The sequence below is a fragment of the Nannospalax galili genome, unplaced genomic scaffold (genome assembly GCF_000622305.1).
Source record: "Nannospalax galili isolate Female #2095 unplaced genomic scaffold, S.galili_v1.0 scaffold44, whole genome shotgun sequence".
NCBI classification, from domain to species: Eukaryota; Metazoa; Chordata; class Mammalia; order Rodentia; family Spalacidae; genus Nannospalax; species Nannospalax galili.
In genome coordinates this window covers 5,044,163-5,064,985 of record NW_008355789.1, presented here as the reverse complement: position 1 = coordinate 5,064,985, position 20,823 = coordinate 5,044,163, and the positions used below count along the sequence as shown (strand labels likewise).

The window sequence follows — 20,823 nt, the reverse complement described above, 5'->3', positions numbered from 1 at the left end:
CTGGGGGACGGGGTGGCATTTGTCATGGTATGTATGGAAGTCAGAGGACAACTGGCAGAATCAGTTCTCACCTTCTGATCGTGTGGTCCCAGGAACAGAACTCAGGTCATCAGGCTTGCAGGCAGGTACCTCTGCCCTCCGAGCCACCTCCCTGGCCCTATTATTCCCATTTCACAGAGTGGAAACTAAACTTAGAGAAATCAAGGTCAAAGGTTACAGGTGGTCTCTTTCTGACTCTGAAGTGAGAAGAACTCATCACAGTGAGTTGTCTCAATTACCCTTAAACAGTTTAAATTGAGTTTTAATCCCCACTTAAGAAAACAGCTATTAAAAAAAAAAATGGCCTACAACAGGTTTAAGCTATTATGAACCAATTGCCCTTCTTTTTAATTACACATATCACCTGGATTTTAGCTCAGGGTAAAGCCTACTCAAGGCTGTTTAGACACATTCTCAATGCCAATGCCTGAGGCACATATCACATTCCCTCCAGAAGTCTACTCGGTTCGTTTTAAATATCAACTCAGCCTTCAGATATGCTTCATAGCTTTGGTGAAACACCAGTCTGTTTTCATATCAGAAATATGTATACTATAGATGTGTTAAACTCTCGCTTCTGTACTTTCACGAACACATTTTGTGGGTACTCTGAAAATGTAACTGTTAGTACTTAGCAAAGCTCATCTACCAGCATCTAAGTCAACAGGCTTGTCGATGGTATTTGGAAAATATTTGCCACTCCTGTCAGAACTATCACCAGAACTGGCTGACATTTGGAATAATTTTCACTACTTAAAAGTCAAGCTTTTATAGACCCAGTACTTTTTTCCCAAAGAACACAGTTATTTCATGAAATCAAATGAATATAATTTTACTTCTAAACATACTGGCTCTGTGTCTTTCTAAATTACTCTTTTTCATTTATTTGCTTGTCTGTTGATGTGTACATGCATGCTACAGTGCAGGTGTGGAAGTACATGTAGGAGTCAGTTCTCTCCTTCCACCACGTGGGGTCTGTGCTTCCAACTCAGGTCATCGTGCCTGGCAGCAAGTACCTTTTCCTGCTGAACCATCTCCCTGGCCCTGACTTGAAGCAGAGTCTAGGTGTGTAGTCTGGGCTGCCTCTTCATCCTCCTTCCTCGGCCTCCGCAGTGCTGGGATTACAGGTGTGCACCATGTCTCCCAACTTGCTTGTTTCAATTTTCAAATAAAACTGCCCCAGAGTCAGATCACAGGGACAGTTCCTGCCTCAATTCTTTTTCAGGTTGGAAAAAAGATGCGTTCAAGCGCATCAATTCTCTAGCAATTCAAATCAAGCCATTTAGTCCACTGAAAAACAACTTCCAGGTCTGAGCGATGACTCAGTGGGTAGAGTGCTCCACAAGCAAAAGGACCAGAGTTCAGATCCTAGCACTCACATCACAGCCAGGCATGGCTGCACATGTCTGTAAACCCAGCCCCATGGGGGACCAAGACAGGACTGTTGGGCCAGCTCCAGGTTAAGTGAGAGACCCTGTCTCAAGGGAATAATGGAGCAAAAAGAACAGGGCACCTAGTGTCCCTTCCCACCTCCGTGCTAGCACAGGCACACCCATGTGCACCACACACATACACACGAACACCCACTCATGCACATCAGTAAATCCATTTCCAAAGTACAGGGGAATGGGGGAGGGGGGCAGTGGCCTAAAGGGAGTGTGGGAGCAAGAAACAGTGATAGGGACGGCAAAAATTCAAGCATGCATATATCTGGGGGAGGGGTGTAGAGGGAGGAGGATGAGCAGGAAGAAAGGGGGAGCACAGCAACAGAGAAGGGTGGGGAGAACTGGGCAAGGTGCAGTGATGTGTAGCTATGAAAATGCCATAATCTCAGCACCTGAGAAGTAGAGGCAGGTGGATCAGGGCTTCCAAGGCCAGCCTGAGCTACACAGTGAATTCAAGGCCAGTTTGGGCTAGTCTTATAAAATGGATAGGACAAAAAAGAACGAGGACGGAGAAGGACATGGGGTGCCATTTTGAAACTCACTACAAAGGATCGAGAAAAATAAATTCTTTCCTGTATCAGCCAAATGTATCAAACAAAACCATTCTGATGTGACTGTGACTGGAGGCCCTGAAGGCCCCAGATGTGTGATGTCTCCACTGCTACTCTTTCCTTAAATGTCTCGTCTACAAGGAGACCAGGGATGGACACTGTGCCAAAACGGCTGCATAACTGTAACATAATTCTCCCCTTCACTGGTGAGAGCATTTCCCTTCAATGAGGTAGAGAGGCAGCCAGGAGAAAAGACAGTCCTCATGCTACACAGCGGTGCTGGGTCCAGGCAGCCATGTCCTGTTATTCCTAAGACCATGCAGGTCTCAAGTCCCACCACCCACTACTGAGGACGAAGCAGGAGACAAGACCCGGGTGTCTGTTAGCAATCTTTGTGCAGCAACCACCTCCCCCCATGCCCTGCCAAAACTTAGCCAGAACATACCCCACTTTGCCTAAAGCCTCCAAAAGACCTCCACTCCCAGGGAATGCCAAGTATGACAGAAGACAACAAGACCTGAGTCCTGGCCTCACTTCAGGAGCCTTCCCCGACCTCCTGCTCCTTTACTGGCTCCACTTAGGTCACTCTGACCTCCTCAGTCCTCTAACAAACACATCAGGCCCATGAGGGCTTTGCCGTTTAGGGTGCCCTGACCTAAAACATGCATCACCTGTCTGCTGATTCCGCCTACAGCTCCCAGCCTTCAGAAGCCAACTCTCCACGTCCTGCCTCAGTATCTTAGTTTCTGGTCTTGCTTCCTCTTTACCTCTGGTTATCAAGCTAGTCTATTTCATTCTCCTGCCCCGCCCTCCGCTGCACACACTTACACTGTAAGCTCCATGCGTTCAGGATTCTCCCACCTGCTTGTACACTCTACAGTATCCCCTGTGCTCTGCATTGTCCTTGGCACTCAAGGAACTGCCTGACTGAAGAACATATGTGAGGAGTTTTACCAAACCATAGCAGTGAATGGACCTGCCCAGTCCTAACTGGGGTCGCCAAACAGAACACAACCGATGTATACTGTGAACCTGTATTAAACAAACACTGTACCTGTAATTCAAATCTAAGTGTGCAACCCATACTAAACATAGCAGTCTTAATCCTAACTGGAAAGAGAAGAGTCAAACTACCCAGGACCCACAGAGGGGGCAGAGCTCTGGGACGCTGTCTGAAGACCCTGTGACCTTTTCAAACTTTTATCACTGAGGAATTGTGGTGATATGCATTTTGTCAGATGTAGATGAAAAACAGGTCAGAGCTGGCTGAGACAGTCACCAAGCAGAGCCCTGGCCTCCACTCTCTGCTCTCTTCTCAGCCAAGGGTTTCATAGAGGCCTAGCTGCTCATGGCCTTCATAGCCTTCTGTGGCTCTGGAAAAAACATAGACACAGACACAGACACAGACACAGACACAGACACAGACACAGACACAGACACAGACACAGACACAGACAGGCAGGCAGTCAAGCAGACAGACAGACAGACAGACAGACAGACACACACACACACACACACACACACACACATAAAGCAGCCAGCTCTCCTCTGTCTTCTCCCCTTCCTGCCTCAGGCTTTGCTCTATCTGCATACGGCTCCATTTGGGGGCTTCAGCTAGCCTCAGGGGACCCTGAAGTAGAAAGTGTCTCTTGTGATCTACATGTCATTAGCAGGCCACCCTGCACAATGCTCAAGGGAAGTCTGAGCCCATGTTTAGAATTAAAAGCTCAATGATAAGAGGACTAACCTAACTGCTGGAAATCAAAGCGCCTGGATCCAGATTCTGCACCATCGTGGGCTTCATACTGATGTGCCTCTGGTTTTTCCAGGGTTCTTGCCACTTCACTGGGCTCCAGTATGGCAGGGGCCCTGAAATTTCTACTCTGCAGACCAGACCTCAAAGGACCAAGATCTGTAAGTCCCTGATACCCAAAGTCATGTGGGAAATGGGAGCTGGGGGATACGACCTGAGCCAAAGGGAAGCCATGGAGAAGACTCCATGTCCTGCTTTGCCTGGGATGGCCCTGAATGATTCTGGCTCTCTGGCAGTCATTCCTAACACTGCCCTATTTATTCTCCAAAGTGTCCTTGTTTGGACTTTGAATTGATTAAGATGGCCATCCTAGGTGCAAGCCAAACTGGGAATAACTTCTGTGCCTTGGATTTGTACAGCAGGAGGGAACAGCTCTGCAAGAACAGCTGTGCCCAAGGCAACCAGTGCTCCCAGAACTGGGAACCAGGAAAGGGCCTCTCTGGAAGCAGCTTCCAGAGTGAAAGCTGAAGCAGCCCTTCTCCAGATCCCTCGCCCTCAGTTCTGAGAGCAGCTGCTGTGTTCCTCTGCTTCACACCAGCCTACAGAGCACATACGGGGCCCAGAAGTCCCAGCCCTGGCTCAGGCACATCCTCACAGGAGGGTGTCAAATGACCTGATCTGCCACAGAGAAAGGACAGGCCCTGTCCTTCTGATAGCCCTGCCTACCATCTCTGGGTTTTCTCTACATTCTCTACATTTCCCTGGACTCTGGGGCTAGCCTCAAACGGGAAGTGAGGAGAAAGAAAGCAGGTTTAGATGGGGCTTGTCCTCCTGGTGTAAAGAAAAGCTAGAAACAGAGGATGTGCCTTAGGGATTCAGATAATGAAGTAGGGCAAGGCATTAGACATCCCAAGGATGGCATGCAAACCATCGTGCCTCATCCCACCTGGCCAGGAAGCAAGCTGGTACACTGACTGCAACATACGTAGTACAGTCAGCACAGGACCCCAGATTCCTGCCCCACATCTGCATAGGTCCAAGAAATACACAAAACGTTTGCTAAGACATCCACAAGGGCCAAGCTGGAGCTCACAGCATGGGTGGTTTTTACTGCTTCCCTTAGGCTCTCCTTCAGTCTTCCTCTCTAATTTGTCCATCCCCAACACTCTTACCCTCTTCCTAGGTCTCAACCCTGATCACGTGTTGATGTCTTCCAAACTATCCCAGAATGCCAGGTATCTGAGGAGAATGCCAATGCAATCTCACCACTCCAAGCCTGCCAGCTAAAACCTGCTCCTGTGCTGCCTCTAAAAATGGCACCCATACGGATGAGCACCCTCCACCCCACTACAACCCTTTGAGCACCACTACTGGTACCTGTTACACTGATCTAAACGTTCTATCCCACCTTATCCTGTCTGCCTCACTCTCACAGCCTCTGCCTGGGTTCAAGGTCTCTTCGCCTACTAGGAATACTACAGAGGCAACCTCTTACAGGGCAGAGTACTTCTCCCGAACAGCACTTGGATATCCTAAAAGTGAAGACTCCTAATCCCTGAGTGTGAGCTGCTTTTACAGAGAAGTTGAAAATTCATCCTTTGGTGTTTGCACACAAGCGTGGCCCTGCTTTCACTCCAGTCTCCCAGCATATGAGTCTTACTACTCCGCCCATCCCTGCTCCAGCTCCCTCCCAACCTGTGCATCGCTTACTCCTATAGGTTGGCTGGCAAGCCCAGTAAGTCAGGCTAAGCGGGTATCACACAGACTGGTAAGTCACCATAACATCAACTGAGCACTTTCATAATAACTTATTCAGAAGTGAATTGGTCTTCATCCCCAATGTCATCTTAGAATAATCATTCTTAGAAGTGACTTTCAGACAACTCTAACTAACCCAGAGTGGATCTGGGAAAAGTAGCATGTGTGCACACAAACCCCATGTGTGCACCCCACATCTAACATTCAAAAACATCTGGAGCACACAAAGGCTGGACCTAGGTGCCAGTGGTCCTACCCAAGGTTTTCTTTCACCAGGAAACTTCTCAAGAGAAAATGATCTAAAAAACTCTAACAGAAATATCCTGGGCCCTGAGCCTCGGTAATTTTTGTTTTTAATCTAAGAAATTAATAGCTGTCCTCACTAGTTCATCAGAATTACATTTGATCAAATGAGGTAAAAATGGGGAAAATGCAATAAAGAAGACCCTCGGAGATGATGGGCTCATTATGACTAACACCTTCCACCACGGCAAGCACAGCTGAGGGTCTGCCAGGAACTAGGAGCTCTGCTAGAGACAGGGGTTCAGAGAGGACAAGTCACAACATCTGCCTTGGAGGGTTCTTAGGGATGGGGAGACACACACAGACAAACAGAATCCAACAGGTCCTGCTATCATATAAAAAAGCCGTCTGCCTGGTGCTTTGACAGATGGCTAAGGAATGTACTAGAGAAACAGACTAGTTCTGCCTATGAGACTAAGGAAGGCTTCCGAAAAAATGGGGTTTTTTTAAAAAAAAAAAAAATACAACCTTTCTTTCTGTTTTATATATGAGTGCTTTCCCTGAATGTATTTATGTGTACCAAGTGCATGCTGGTGGCCACAGAGGCCAGAAGAGGGCGCTGGATCCCCTGCAACTGTTACAGACAGTTGTAGGCTGCCTTGTGGGTGCTGAGAAGCAAACCCAGGTCAGTCCCCTGCAAGAGCAGATACTACCCTTAACTCCTATGCCACTCTGAAGCCCCAGATGGTGTATTTTTTAAACAAGGCCTTGAAGGTCCAGTAGAAGTTCACCAGGCAGCGAGAAAGATGATGGGTGAGCAAGCTCCAGGAATGCCCCTTCTCCCTCTTCCCCTGTTACCTGGAGATGAAGTTTCCAGAGCAGCCAGAGAGCAGCAGTGTGGGAACACCAGACTCTTCGGACAGCCCTGATGGCCCAGGCTTTTGACCCAAACTGTATCTTGTGACCTGGCTAGAACAGTCAACCAGTTGTATAATCCTGGGCAACTCATTAGAGTTTTCTGAGCCATGATTTCTTCATGTGTATTACAGAAATAATAATGGTCACGGGTACTGGGTGTTTAAGATAGTACGTGGCACACTGAAAACACTGGATAAATACCATTACTAACACTATAACTCCCTGTCACACATCTGCCCTGGTCATTCCAGGCCTTAGTAAGATTCATGCATTTCAAAAGGCCCCTATCACTACAAGTATTCAGCCTACCTGACAAGCCCCTGTGGCTGACAACCCCCGGGTGGTGTCGTGGCGGACTGATGCTAAGAAGATGCTTCCCCATACACATGGTTCACAACCCAAGTAACCTAATAGCACCTTTCATAATGCGATCATTTCCACAGTGGGTGCTGTGTGCTGCTGTGACACAGGAAATACAAAGGACACATCTTAGTACAGAGATCACAGGACAGGTAGAATAAACACACAATCCCATCAATATCTGACAAACTGAGGCATGCCACCCACCCCGAGACCTTTTGACAATCAAATCTTTAAGGTTACTTTAGAGGTAAACTGTCTTTATCAGGACATTATCATGCATCAGACCTCTCAAGAAAAGTGGTCATAAATACAGCTCCCCTGAGCTGTCACAGAAATTCCTGTACGTGGAATGGGACCATTCATCTCAGAGACAGTTGCCAAAGCCCATCTCAACACAACAGTGAGGAAGCCACACATCACAGAGGAGGAGGGCAGACAGGGGCGACATAAGCTAAATGTTAACCCAGAAGCTGGGGCGGAGGGGTCAGTTCAGTACTTCCTCCAGAGAATTCTGTTTTAGGTTGTCTGGAAGTTTCTCTGACATTTGCAAAAAGAACATTTTTCAACAGAAAATTTTCAGGTAATGACCCACCTTACAGGCTATGAAAAATGACTGCAAGATTGTGAATTTTTTTTTTCTTTTCGTCTTTTTGAGACAGGGTCTCCCTGTAGCCCCAGTTGTCCTGGAACTCACTAATGTAGACCAGACTGGCCTGAACTCAGAGTTCTGTCTGTCCCTGCCTCCCGAGTGGTGGGACTAAAGGCACTATGCCCAGCTAGACTGTGAAAAATTTAAAAGTAAACTGTCAAGTGTGGTGGCCTTTAATCCCAGCCCTTAGGAGGCAGAGGCAGGCAGATCTCTGAGAGTTTCAAGTCAGCCTGGTCTATATAGCAAGTTCTAGGTCAGCTGGGGCTACAGGGAGAACCTATCTCAATCAATCAATCAATCAATCAATCAATCAATCAATCAATCAACAAACTGAATGACTCGGGCAACAAGCTTCACTATCGTACCTCTCAGACAGTGTTCTAGAAGGTGGGAGGGGGGAGAGTATTGATATAGAAAGAGATTTTTAAGAAATAATATCCAGATGGGATTTAAAGAACAAATTTGACTTTGTTATTTACCTGGAATCAAGCACTTAAGGTAAGGGAAGTAGGCAGATGTAATCATAACAGAAATATCAGGTCAATGAAATACATCTGTGAGGAAATATAATATAATGAGGGGTTATAATCAAGTGAGACTTTGCAACATGCCCTAAAGTCCCCGGAGTGTTTTCAGATACTAAATGTACCAACTGCACCCAAAGGCAGGACATGTAAGAGATTACCTGCCAGGAATCTGTTACACAAAATAACATGTCATCAGAAAAACTCCTGGCATTGAAAAAAAATAAACAAACACCTCACACCCCTAACACACACTCCTGGAATAAACCAGGACTGCTCTCAAGTGCAAGATGAACAGAGAAATCTTGGCAGAGATCTGACTCCCTCTGACTGCACCAAGCCTCCAGCTTCTGAGGGAGAGTTTGTGTTTTCATCTCTCCCCCACCACCACTTTCCCATAAGGCATGATGCAAGAACATGGCGACTGTTGATCTGGACAGCTGACTGACAGACCCATGTGGCTGAACACCTGTTGAACTCCCGCACCCATGTACTAAAACCCATGATAAGTACACTCTGTTCTGCTTCTCCCAGCACAGCCCATGACCCCTGAGCCCCAGGCTCAGCACCCCGTCACCCCATGTGGAGAGAAAAGCTGTTCTCTGAACACCACCTTCCAATCCACGACCTTGCGGTGGCTCCCGACTGGGACCCTGGGAACACTATGCCACAGTGCGCCCAGGCACAATGGCTTCCTTCCTATACCTCACTGTTTTTCAAATTTTTATTTTATGTGTATAAGTGTATTGCCTGCATGTATGTGAGTACTCCCTTGTGCAATGCTAGGGCATTGGATCCCCTGGAACTGGAGATAAGGACGATTAGTAGCTGCCATGTGGGTGCTGGGAATTGAACTCAGGTCCTCTGCAAGAGAAGTCAATGCTCTTAACCACTGAGCCATCTCTCCAGCCCCATGTTCACTATTTCAAAAATCCCATTAATACAGAATCCTACAACAGAAATGAACACTGTAGTCCTGTCTCCCCACAGCAATCATTCTATGTCATAAATGTCTCCAGATTTTTCTTCTGTGACCCTACCCACACAATGCCTTTATGATATATAAAATTGACCAAACTGAATCATCTCAAAGATAGCACCTTTACTTAGGATAGTAACCAATAGAAGACTGCTGTCATTGTTATAATGATAATTTACGTTTGCTAACAGACCACATTAAGACTTCATTAAATAACAGCCATGGGGCTGGAGAGATGACTCAGCCGTTACAAAAGAGTACTGGCTGCTTTTGCAGAGGGCCTGGGTCTGGTTCCCAGCACCCAAGTGACAGCTAACAACCACCCATAACTCCAGTTCCAAGGGAATCCAACGTTCTCTTCTGACCTCCATGGGCATTACATGACATAGGTGCACTTACACACATGCAGCAATATACTCATACACATAAAAAAATATTTAAACAAATGAGTAAATAAATAACAGCCATGATGAGAAAGTAGAGACACACTGTCATGTGAAATGCGCTAACAGCATCTGCCCCCTCCCGTCTCCTCTCTGATCCTGGAGCCCCTGATGCCCTGCTACATGGCTCCTCTGTAATTCTAGCCATAAGTCTGCACAGGGTCTCTGACCTCTGCCCTAACTGCTCTCTGATCTTTGGCAGGGATGCTTCAGAAGAGTTCAGTCCCACGTCTCTTAACAAAACACTCCGGGAACCAAGCCTGTACACTGAATTTTGCTTGATGGTCCCAACACACTCTTTCCTACTCTTCCAACAGGACCTGGACCACCCAAAATATTGTATTTACAATTTGGTTCAAAGCACTTTCTCACACACACCTGTACTTCCCAGAGCTGCAGAGGGAAAGAGTGGAATACAGTGGGGTTTGGGGCCCATTCTTCTGATCATGACAACTGGTGCTTGTATGAATGGCCTCACAAGAACAAGTGGTGTGGGACCAGACAAAGGTGGATGCTAGCTAGCATCTCTTCTAGCACTGAACTTTCCTCTCTTCCACACTGTTTATGAGTACATACTATTTAAGTCTCCCAAACGCTATGACAGCCATGGAGCCACTTAAAAGTCCTTCAGTATCTAGATGAATCTGGGAACTTATTCACAAACGCACCCTTCCCACTGGGAACTTCTATAATAAAGTCATAATCAAACCAACCCACCTTGGTCAGTGATGACCCTTGGTGCTCTGTCCCCACTCCCTGGCCAAAGCCCACCCTCATTCACATCACCTGCCAGCGTTCATGGCCTCACACATTTCAGAACTCATCACTCAAAATCTTCCTGTCACTACTCAGAGGTTGCCAGTCCATCACTGTTCCCATACCCAACAGGGCCTCAGACAATCTCCAGCTGTCATGACTGGGCCCATCCAGCCTCCCCTTATCCCTGTCCCTACCTACACATGTACAACCACACTTACTAGCTCCCACCCTGATGTAAGGCTATGGCTAGACACAAGATGCTCTGGTGAAGAAAAAGACCTCATTTAATTGCACCAGTGGCCTACTTCAAAAAACACACTCTCTATCTTACACAGAATTTAATTCAAAATGGATCACACACTTATGGTGTGAAACATGAAACTTTTTTTTGGGGGGGGGTCTTTTTGAGACAGGGTCTCCCTGTAGCCCCAGCTGGCCTGGAACTCACTATGTAGACCAGGCTACTATGTAAACCAGGCTGGCCTTGATCTCACAGAGATCTGCTTGCCTCTGCTTCCCAGGTGCTGGGATTAAAGGCATGCACCACCACGCCTGGCAAAATATGAAACTTTTAAAGTAACACATGACAGAAACTCTTCAGGACCCTGGGCCGGACAGGGAGAAAGGTTCACAAGTGGGAAAGATAATGCACCGGGCTTCAGCAAAAACTAAGCTTTACCTCTTATTAAAAGTTTTACTCAACTGAACATGGTAGCACATACCTATAAAGTCTCAGCATTTGGGAGACAGAGGCCAAAAGATCAGAAGTTCAAGGTCAGACTGATTCTGTTTCTAAAAATTCACCCCCCACCCTCCTATGCCTGAACACCCAGACCAAAGTTTCGTTTGGAGTAGGCTTTTCTTTTCTTTTCTTTTCTTTTTTTCTTTTACTCATCTGAAGGGGACAAAAAAAGCTAAGCTACTAAGAGGAGAAAGTATTTGCAATCACATATCCCACAGAGCCCTGTATCTAGAATTATCTCCGAATCTCAATAGTGTACATGCCGTCTACTCCACTTACAAAGTGAACAAAACACATAAAGTGGTGTCGCACCCACCAAGGAGGAAGACGAACCCCAAATGAGCACTGAAAAGATGTTTAACCATTTTAGCTGCCAAGGAAACGCAAATCAGAAACAGGAGCTATGGACACACACCTTTCACAGTGGCAAAGATAAACAATGGTGACATCACCAAAGGCTGGTGAGGATAAAGAAAACTATATCATAGGTGTAAACATTAGACAGGGTGGCCACTCTGAAAAATAGCTGGAGAGAAGTGGCGGGGGGTGGGGACGGGGGACACAGATACAAGATTTCCTGGCAATGTCCCCTCTCCCCAGATATTTGCCCCACAGAAAGAAAAACTTAGATTCAACTTGTGGAAATAGCCCCCTCCCCCCAAAAAAGAGGCAGTGTAGATGTCCTCTAACAGGTATTTAGCCCTTTTAAACTGGGCTGGAGAGATGGCTTAGTGCACAAGAATGCTTACTGTGTAAACATGAGGACCTGAGTTCAAATCCCAGCACCCAGTGCTGCGGGGTACAGAGACTGATTTGCTGAGAGACACTGTCTCAAGGAAATAGGGCAGAGAGTGATGGAACAGGGCACTAACCTTATCCTGTGGCCTCTACAGGTGTGTACATGACTGTACACATCCATCCATACATGTACACACAATACACATACAAAATGGTTAAACACATGGGGTACATACATACTATGGAACACTACTTAACAATAAAAAGAGACAACTATTGATATATACAACCTGATGAATCTCAAGGAAATGACTAAATGAGGCTAAGTGGATGCAAAAAATGCTGTTGTCAAAAGACCAGACATACAGTATGTACAATTCCATTTATATATTTTTAAAAATTGAAATAAGAACATTTCTGAAATAGAAGGCAGATGGTTGGTTGTAAGATGTTAGAGATGGAGTTCAGAAAAAGACAGGGCTGGTCATGGTTAGAAATGCACAACACAGAGATCCTCCTGGTGCTGGAACTGTTCTACACACACACACACACACACACACTGGGGAAATCTGAGTAAGATTACTGTGTTGTGTTGATGTCAATACCCTGGCTCAGTATTAGAGTTTTGCAAAGTCTAAGCACTTGTACAAAGGATCCCTTTGTGTATTATTTCTTACAATTGCATGTGAATCTATAATTATCTCAATAAAAATTTCAATAGAGAAAGAAAGAGCCTCCAAATTCCCTTAGGCCCTGCATGGCTTGCAATTCTTTTGCTCACCCCGTCCATCTAGGTCCAGTTCCCCTGACATCTGTAGCAAGCCTGTTCCACTCTTCCACAGTCCAGCCCAGCACAGTCATGTGGCCTGAATCGCTGCTGGCCCTCCACTCCTCTCCTCCATTAGGCATGGGAACAGAAGAAACCCCAGGCCCATTCAAGCCCCTTCCCAGCTTTTGCTTCATCAAATGTATCCCCATTCACAAGCTGCTGTCTCCAGCTCACCACATGACCCTAAAATCAGTTGCTTGGTAGCCCTCCACAGTATATCTCCTTCCACATGTGGTCAAAAGCCCCCAGAGCCTGGGCCACAGTCACTTGCCTCCTGGGTGGCACAGCAAACTGAAGGAAGCAGCAGACTCAGCTCATAGTGTGACCAGAAGGCGTCAGTTTGGTTGTTTTACTAACCTGAAAAATGTGGCCTTTTCTGCCTGGACCTGGCCTGCTGCCGAGCCCTGTAACATTCAAACCTGGATGACCACCCATCTTACCCAGGGAATTCTTGGAATCACAAGTGTTCAGAGCATACTCCCAGAGAATAAGGGTCATCCCCTGCCCCCCACCCAAGCTTCTGTTGCTGATGGTCAGGCTCAGAGACCACCGACATACCTCCCTTTGCAGGGGAGAGGGCAGGCAGTCTGAGGCTGGATTGTAGTTCAGTTAGTGCAGAACTTGCTTAGCATGCACAAGGCCCTGGGTTCACACCCAGTGCTGCATATACTGGCACATGCCTGCAATCCTAGCACTAGGGAGGCGAAAGCAGGAGGGTCAGAAGTTCAAGGTCCCCCTCCACCACATAAGCAGGAGGGTCAGAAGTTCAAGGTCACCCTCTACCACACGCAAGTTTGAAGGCAGCCAGATCTACTTAAGGAAGAAAGGAGGGGAAGGAGAAAAGGGAACCAGGGAATAATTTCTTTTCTCTCCCCACATCCAAAGACATTCCATTTAAAATCCATGCCAGAGGACCTGCAAGATGGCTCAGCAGTAAAGGTGTTTGCTGCTGAGTATGACACCCGAGTTCAATCCCCAGAACCCACATGGGCATACTGGAAGGGGAGAACCAACTTCTGAAAGCCATCCCTTGACTTTATACATACATACATACATACATACATACATACATACATGTAATTTTAAAATGTTAAGCCATGCCAGTTTTGCCCTTGATAAAATGTCAGCTGTGAAACACGGGCCATCCCTATCATTCTTGGAGTGTGAGGGCTCACTCCTCCAAGGGTGTGTTCCCAAATCTCTTCCTGCATCTATCTCCCACCCACCTGAGCTGCAGGCCTGAATTCCAACTCACCACAGGGCAGGCCCATCTTGGGACAAACAAGTACCTGACAAGACGTACCTCATTCCTCTCCTCTCTAAACCTGCTTCTCCTGTCTCCAACTCCCCATCTCATTCATAGTCCACCTACCTACCTCCCTGTCACCCAGGAGTAGAACCCCAACGTACACTTCCTCTTATTCTTTCACAAGTCATATCTGGTCAGGCAGTTCTATAGGTTCTATTTCTAAAAGTCCCCATTCGCAAAGCCAACACTCCAGTGTCAACCCCATCACCCACTGGATGCTTGCAAGAGCCATCAACTTGTCTTCCCTCACAGAGGTGGCTCTGTAACATCCAGAGTTGAGTCATGCTGCCTCTCCTGACGCAGTACAGCGCTTCATTCTGCTCAGAATGACACCTTGGTGGGGCACACGTGCCCTCCATGATGCAATACCAACCCACCCACACAGGCAGCTTCTGTGCCACTCGCCTGGGACACCCCCTCACTTCTGGTCACATCAGCCATGCACCTGTCATGCTGAGGAGCTCCCACCCTCCAACAGCAGCCTAAATCCAGGCTCTACAAGTGCACAGTCTATGGCCATTCCACTCCAAATGGCCCCAATGTGAATATGAAGTCACTCCCCACAACCCTGCAACTACGTAAGAACATGCATTCCCAACTTCTGCACATTCTGGAAGAGGTCTATAATCCAAAAGAAATTACAAAAACCACCAACTGGCTTTTTTCCTAAAATTCAAAGTTAGAGCAGTTAATTATCTTATTCTCACCTGCCCATTCATCTGCTCTCAAATACACATGGTGTGAATTCTCCAATTACTAGAAACACACACATACACACTTTGCAGTGCTCTATCACTAAACTCTGCTTATTTCTGGAACAAGATATGCTTCTGGGGCTGGAGATGGCTCAGTGGTTAGGAGCACTGGCTGCTCTTGCAGAGGACCCAGGTTTGAATCCCAGCATCCACGTGGCTGCTAACAACCACCCGTAACTCCAGTTTCAGGGGATCCGATGCCCTCTTCTGACCTAGGCACTGCACGACACGGGTGTACTTACATGCAGGCAATACACTCGCACACAGAAAATAAAAATAACAATTTTTATAATATTTTTATTTATTAATTTATTTTATGTGTATTCTCATATTGCCTGCATATAGGTAAGTACACCCATATCACGCAATGCCCACAAGGAACAGAAGAGGATTTCAGATCCCCTGGAACTGGAGTTACGGACAGTTGTTAGCTGCCATGTGGGTGCTGGGATTTGAACCCGGTCTTCTGCAAGAACAGCCAGTGTTCTTAACCACTGAACCATCTCTCCAGCCCCTCAAATAAAATATTTTTAAAAGCTACGTTTCCACATTCATATTACAGTTCACTGTACTGACTATAGCTTACTTAGATGTCAGTTCCATAACTTATTTGTGGTGTGACCTTGAGCAAGTAATTTAACCTTGCTGGAAACTCAGCTTCCTCAGCTGTAAAATAGACATTATTAGAGTTGCTTTGTCATCAGGTTGTTAGGAGCACTAAACAGACTACACAGCTCTAAAGCTCTGGGAGGGTGGATGGCCTGGCTCCAGGTCAATCATCCCTTTTCATTATTCCTTATCTGCTGTCCCCAAAGACCATCAGATCATAGGTGAATGGTTGCTAAAATCACATGATCGTGAATCCCAGGTCATTCACTGCCACAAAGAAAAGGCAGGACTGGGAAGGCTCACGTTCTTCTTCTTTTTCAGCCCACATGTGCCTTTTTTTTTTTTTTTTTTTTTGAGGCAGGGTTAGGGCAACGACTTTGCTGGTCTCAGAGGAACCAAGCTAGGCACCGCAGAGTCCAGAATTCACCCTGACTCCCCTTGGGTCCTTGTCTGGATCAGGATTTCTTCCTAATCCTTGAACAGACAGTTGTCAACACAAACTGAAAAAAACAAGGGCTCCTCTGCTTTCATCTACACAACAAAATAGCCAAAGCCTGGCTCTTTTGATCTCCCCTTTCCAGTCAATTCTTCCCATAGCGATAGTCTTCAGAGCCACAAGCCTCACCACTCACCTTTAATCAATAATCTGTGTGTGCGTGCATGCGTGTGTGTGTTCCAATCTTCATGAAACAACAGGTCAGAAAGATGGAGAACTAGGGAAAGTATGTTCAGTGCAAGCCCTGGGGGCCACTTTCCTAAGACTGGAGACTGCTGATCTTGAAGTCTACGACCATGTCTCTATCAGGGCCTCTGGAAGCTCCACAGATTCAGCCACCCTCTTGATCCCTTTTCCTGCTGAAGGAAAGATAGTCCTGTCTCTCTCTCCTTGACTGGTTCTCAGGGCCGAGTGGAGCTAGGGACCACCAACATCAGCCTCTCTGGCTGTCTGGCTGGCACACAGCTGTTTGCTCACATGCATTTTCAATTCTGATGCCCTTGGTCAGGTCTGCCCTGACTCACTAAGCAAGCCCCTTCCTCATGTAAAACCAGGCAACAGGCAATTCCAAGGCCTGCTCCTGGCTAGCAAGGCACAGGTCACCAACCAAAGAGAGGGACAAAGAAAAGGCATCCCAGTCCTCATGATCTAGCTCTCCATGACTGACCAGTACGCTTGGCATCGAACAAGAAAAGGCTCCTCCCAACTGGTGATACAGCTCAGATTGTAGAGTGTGCTGCATGCATGAGGCCCTTAGTTTGATCCCTAGTACCAAAAAAAAAAAAAGAAAGAAAGAAAAGAAAAAAGGTGTTTCCTCCCCAGAGCTGTCTTTGACAAGGATCCTAGAGGCATCTGCCCATAGAAGAAAGTCACTGCCTAGCAGTGGCTCTGTTTTTTTTATTTTTGGGGGTCTTCAGCATCCTAGGACACTAGAACCTTTCAGACATCTTCCTGGCCACCATTGGGGCCAGCCTTGTGATCTGGACACTCCCTGCTATGTTATCTGAGATGTTCTCTTTCTACCAGCAACAGGCCAGGTGTCCTGAGCTTTGGTAGCCAAAAACAGGCTTCAAAAGGCTAAGTGGAAGGTGACCATCTTCAAAGAGTCCTCAGACTTCCCAGAAATCTCTGACACCCAGCCTTGACCTCAGGTCAGCTGCTGACAAATGAGCCTGTGACACCTCTATGACGCAGGGACTCTGCCCACGTCTGTCTGGTTCACTGCTGTCACCCTGGCAACCCCGGGCATGGGGCTGGCATACAGGTGGTATGCAACACTGATCTGCTGAATTAATGTACAATGGCTTCCACAAAGAAAAGAACAAAATCACAGCAGGGGGCCATGGTTCCAGAGTGAGGCAGACCAGCATTTGAAACTTTCCTGCTACACCACCTACAGGAGCCACATATAAGCACAGTACCTCTCCCAGCCCAGTCCCCCCATCTATAAGCGAAGAAAACAGTACCCAACTCAGAGTGCTGTTGGGTAGGTTAGCTGGAAATTTATGTGTCAAGCCTGTAGCAGAGCACAAGGCAGAGAGATCCACTTTGTTTTCTGTTCATAAAGACTTATTTACTCCTCAACTCCATGCCAGATGTCGCTCAAGCATGGTGGGCAATCCCAGATCACAACTGCTTCATTTAATTTTTGTGACAATCCTACAAAGTTGGATCTACTTGACTCTCGTCCTTCGAAGTGAAGGGATGGGAGACACTGAGAACTAAGGCAACTTGCCGGAAGCCTGAGATATAAAAGTGCAGGGCCAGGATTCGTATTAATTACCAAGTCCAAACTGTTAAGTGCTGCACCTGTCTGCCTCAAGGGCCAACAATCACTGAAAACTGGTTTCTGTCCCAACCCTTGTAGGATTCTGGGGACACCTGACCACATTGCAAGACTGAAGTCTTCAGTTACAAAAGAAAAAGATGAAAGTATTCCCATAGGTCACTGTTCTGTTTTGTCTTGTTTTCAACTATGGCCTGCTCCCCTGAAATCCAATTTCAGAGAAGTGTGTTGACTGAGAACTTTCCTCTCCTCCCATCCTCCCTCACTACCTACCAGAAAAAGAAACACACAGCTATGCAAAAATAAGACGAAATGAAAGAGAAAGGCGGGCCATAGGAAGAGCCTGTGTACTGACAGAACACAGTTAGAAAAGGTCCATCTTCCTCCCAGAAATTCCTAAAACAACTGCTAGAGTACAGAGCCCAGGGAAGAAGCCATCTAGCCACAGAGGCCAGCTGCTCTGAAGACCGGGGTAACACAGAAAAAGCAAATCATAAAGAGCCTTCCACCTTTTCCCTGACATTGCATCCATACACCTGCCAAACACAGACAGGCAGGACTTTTCACTACCAAAATAAATCACTGGACCTTGCTTCTCCAATGGCTCAGGATTAGTGATGTCACAAAGAACTCTGCAAAAGCTCAGAAATATTGGAATGGCCCCTTAAAGGGAAAAGCACTAGGTGTTGCATTTAGACTTTATTTTGACTGACTGTGTGGAATCCTAAATACTCATTAACGAAAACCCTTAGAGAAAAAGGATGCTCTTAAGACTGCTGATTCCTAGTAGAGTCTGGCTCGTGTTCCCATTCATGTACATGTGACAGGCAACACCTGGTCATAGGCAACATCCGGCTCCATGTTGGTTCACGTGACTCAATCTCCAAGTGGCTGGGGCTTCACTGTGGAAAATCAACTTTCTTTCTCATCTCATAATCCTGGCAGGGCAGAGGCAGCTTGAAGACACCTAAGGCTGTTCCTCTGAAGGGGTCCAGTCTCTGCCTCACCCAGCCAAGTAACTATGCCACTCCCTTCAAGGTAGCAGCAGGCATTCTGTCATGGAGGAAAGAGGAGCAGGTTGGGGGGGGAGAACCCTCCCCTCCCCTGGAAAGATGAGGTACTGCAAAATTCTTTTGTTCCCCAATCAAGAAACAAAATCCTATAGGTTGAACAGTCTGCCTTCTGAAACACACAGCCAGTTCTAGACTGTTCTTCCCGAGCTGTAATTCCTGGTGCTGCTCACTTGAAAGGACTGCCTCATTTTAAATCAGGCCAGCCACCAGGCCACCAATAGTCAGTAATTGGATGGTGTTGAGAAAGAAAAAGAAAACCAGACCCAAAACACCAGGGAAGTGCTCAGAATCTGAGTTACCAGCCCCACAGCCCACACCATACCTGCCAATAACCCATTACCCTTTGGAGTCAGAGGTCCTGCAACCACAGCATCACAACACAGCAAGTCCCCAAGGACCCATGGACATCATCCCCTTTACCATCTCTCCAGGAACCAAAAAACTGACACCAATATTCAGGGCAAAACTGTTGAACTCAAATTCAGAGCTTCCTCCTGTCCCACGCCTAGCCTGCTCTAAGACTTCATTTCCAACGAAAGTATGTATACAACCATTTTTACATTAAAAAAATCTTATTGCCATATTGATCAGAGATATCATGGCTATCAACAAAGAAAAATCTCAATTGTGAACAAAAGTAGAGTTGACAAAAATTAACTGTCACTCTGAATTATGTTCCTAGCCCTGAAACCTCATTCCGGAAGCGTAGTGCTACACTACTATGAAAGTCATGGTTACCCCCAGGCAGGTTGGCCTGCCCCACACCATCTTTATTTGCATGGCGTCTATTTTTTCCTTTTTTTTTTTTTTTTGGTCTTTTGGGAACAGGGTCTCCCTGTAGCCCCAGCTGGCCTGGACCTCACTATGCAGACCAGGCTGGCCTCAATCTCACAGAGCTCCACCTGTCTCTGCCTCCCAAGTGCAGGGATTAAAGGTGTGCACCGCTACACTTGGCTTATGCCATTATTTTAGATTAAAACAATTTCCAAGTGTACAACTGATAGTTGTGCCAGGCAGCATCTCAGAACCACCCTTCATGACATGTCACAAAGTCATGTTCAAAGAAAATCTTGAAGAACAGGCAGGCTGAGGAAGTGATGCAAAGGAAGGAAATCAAGGCACCAAACGCCCTGTCCACTCACAGCAGCTGCCTCCACTGCCCTAGATACAAAGGACTCTTTGGCTCTAGCAGATTTTACAAGAGCCTTAAACAAATGCCACAGATTTGGGGTCTCACTCTGCATGCATGACAGGCTGAAAGGCTCAATGCAGCAGAAAGCAAGTGTCCTTGTTTCCTTCACATCATCCAAGATGGATGGGGAGGGCAGGCGGGGCACAGCTGGTGGCAGCTGCACCACCATCTGCTTTCCACTCAGCCGCCTGTGCAGATCTGAGCTGCGGCCTCCTCCAGCTCCAGAGAGAGCAGCTCAGGGTTAAAGGTACAACACCCTATTACAGAAGAGAGTGCAGAATTACTGAGAAATAAATCACTCCTGTAATAAGTTATCAGTCTCAGGTAGTTGCTGATTCTGTGTTCTTGGAATTTAGCTGTTTTCATCTCTTTAGACAGTGCAAACTCTGTCAACTCAATTAGACAAGCACTCCATACAAACAACCACCTGCCATCTGCTTCCCGAAAGGTAAGCAGCCTTTTAAAAAGTGCAGGTCTACAGCTGGACGTGTTCACCGAAGGAAGAGGAACAACCTGCTGTGGCCAGCCTCATACTAGCTAGGTACATAGGCACCTACGGTTCCTGATGACCTCCTGAGCCACACGATAAGCTGGCCTTGCCCTTCTCACCCTAATGTAGTTTCTTTCTGAACCCAAGCAGGACACTGGCCTGCAGACGGGGAGGCTGGAGTAGGAAAGGGCAGTGTCTCAGCTGGCCATTCATCTGCAAGCTGAAAGCAAAGCTGAACCTAGTGGCTGAGGAGGCTGAGCAAGTTCGTGTCTATGTTTTATCTGGACAGTACAAGGTTGTTTTAAAGGGGAGGGTGGCTTGAGATTTTATTGGAAAGTGGGGGGTAGTAGTGTTGAACAGGGTCTCATGTAGTCCAGGCT

General features: G+C 46.8%; 1 protein-coding gene across 7 annotated transcripts in view; it reads right to left on the bottom strand.

Annotated features, from left to right (window-relative positions):
- The window catches only part of Tead1 (TEA domain transcription factor 1), a 257,187-nt gene that overhangs the window by 151,376 nt on the left and 84,988 nt on the right, over positions 1-20,823 (bottom strand). The window lies entirely within an intron of this gene.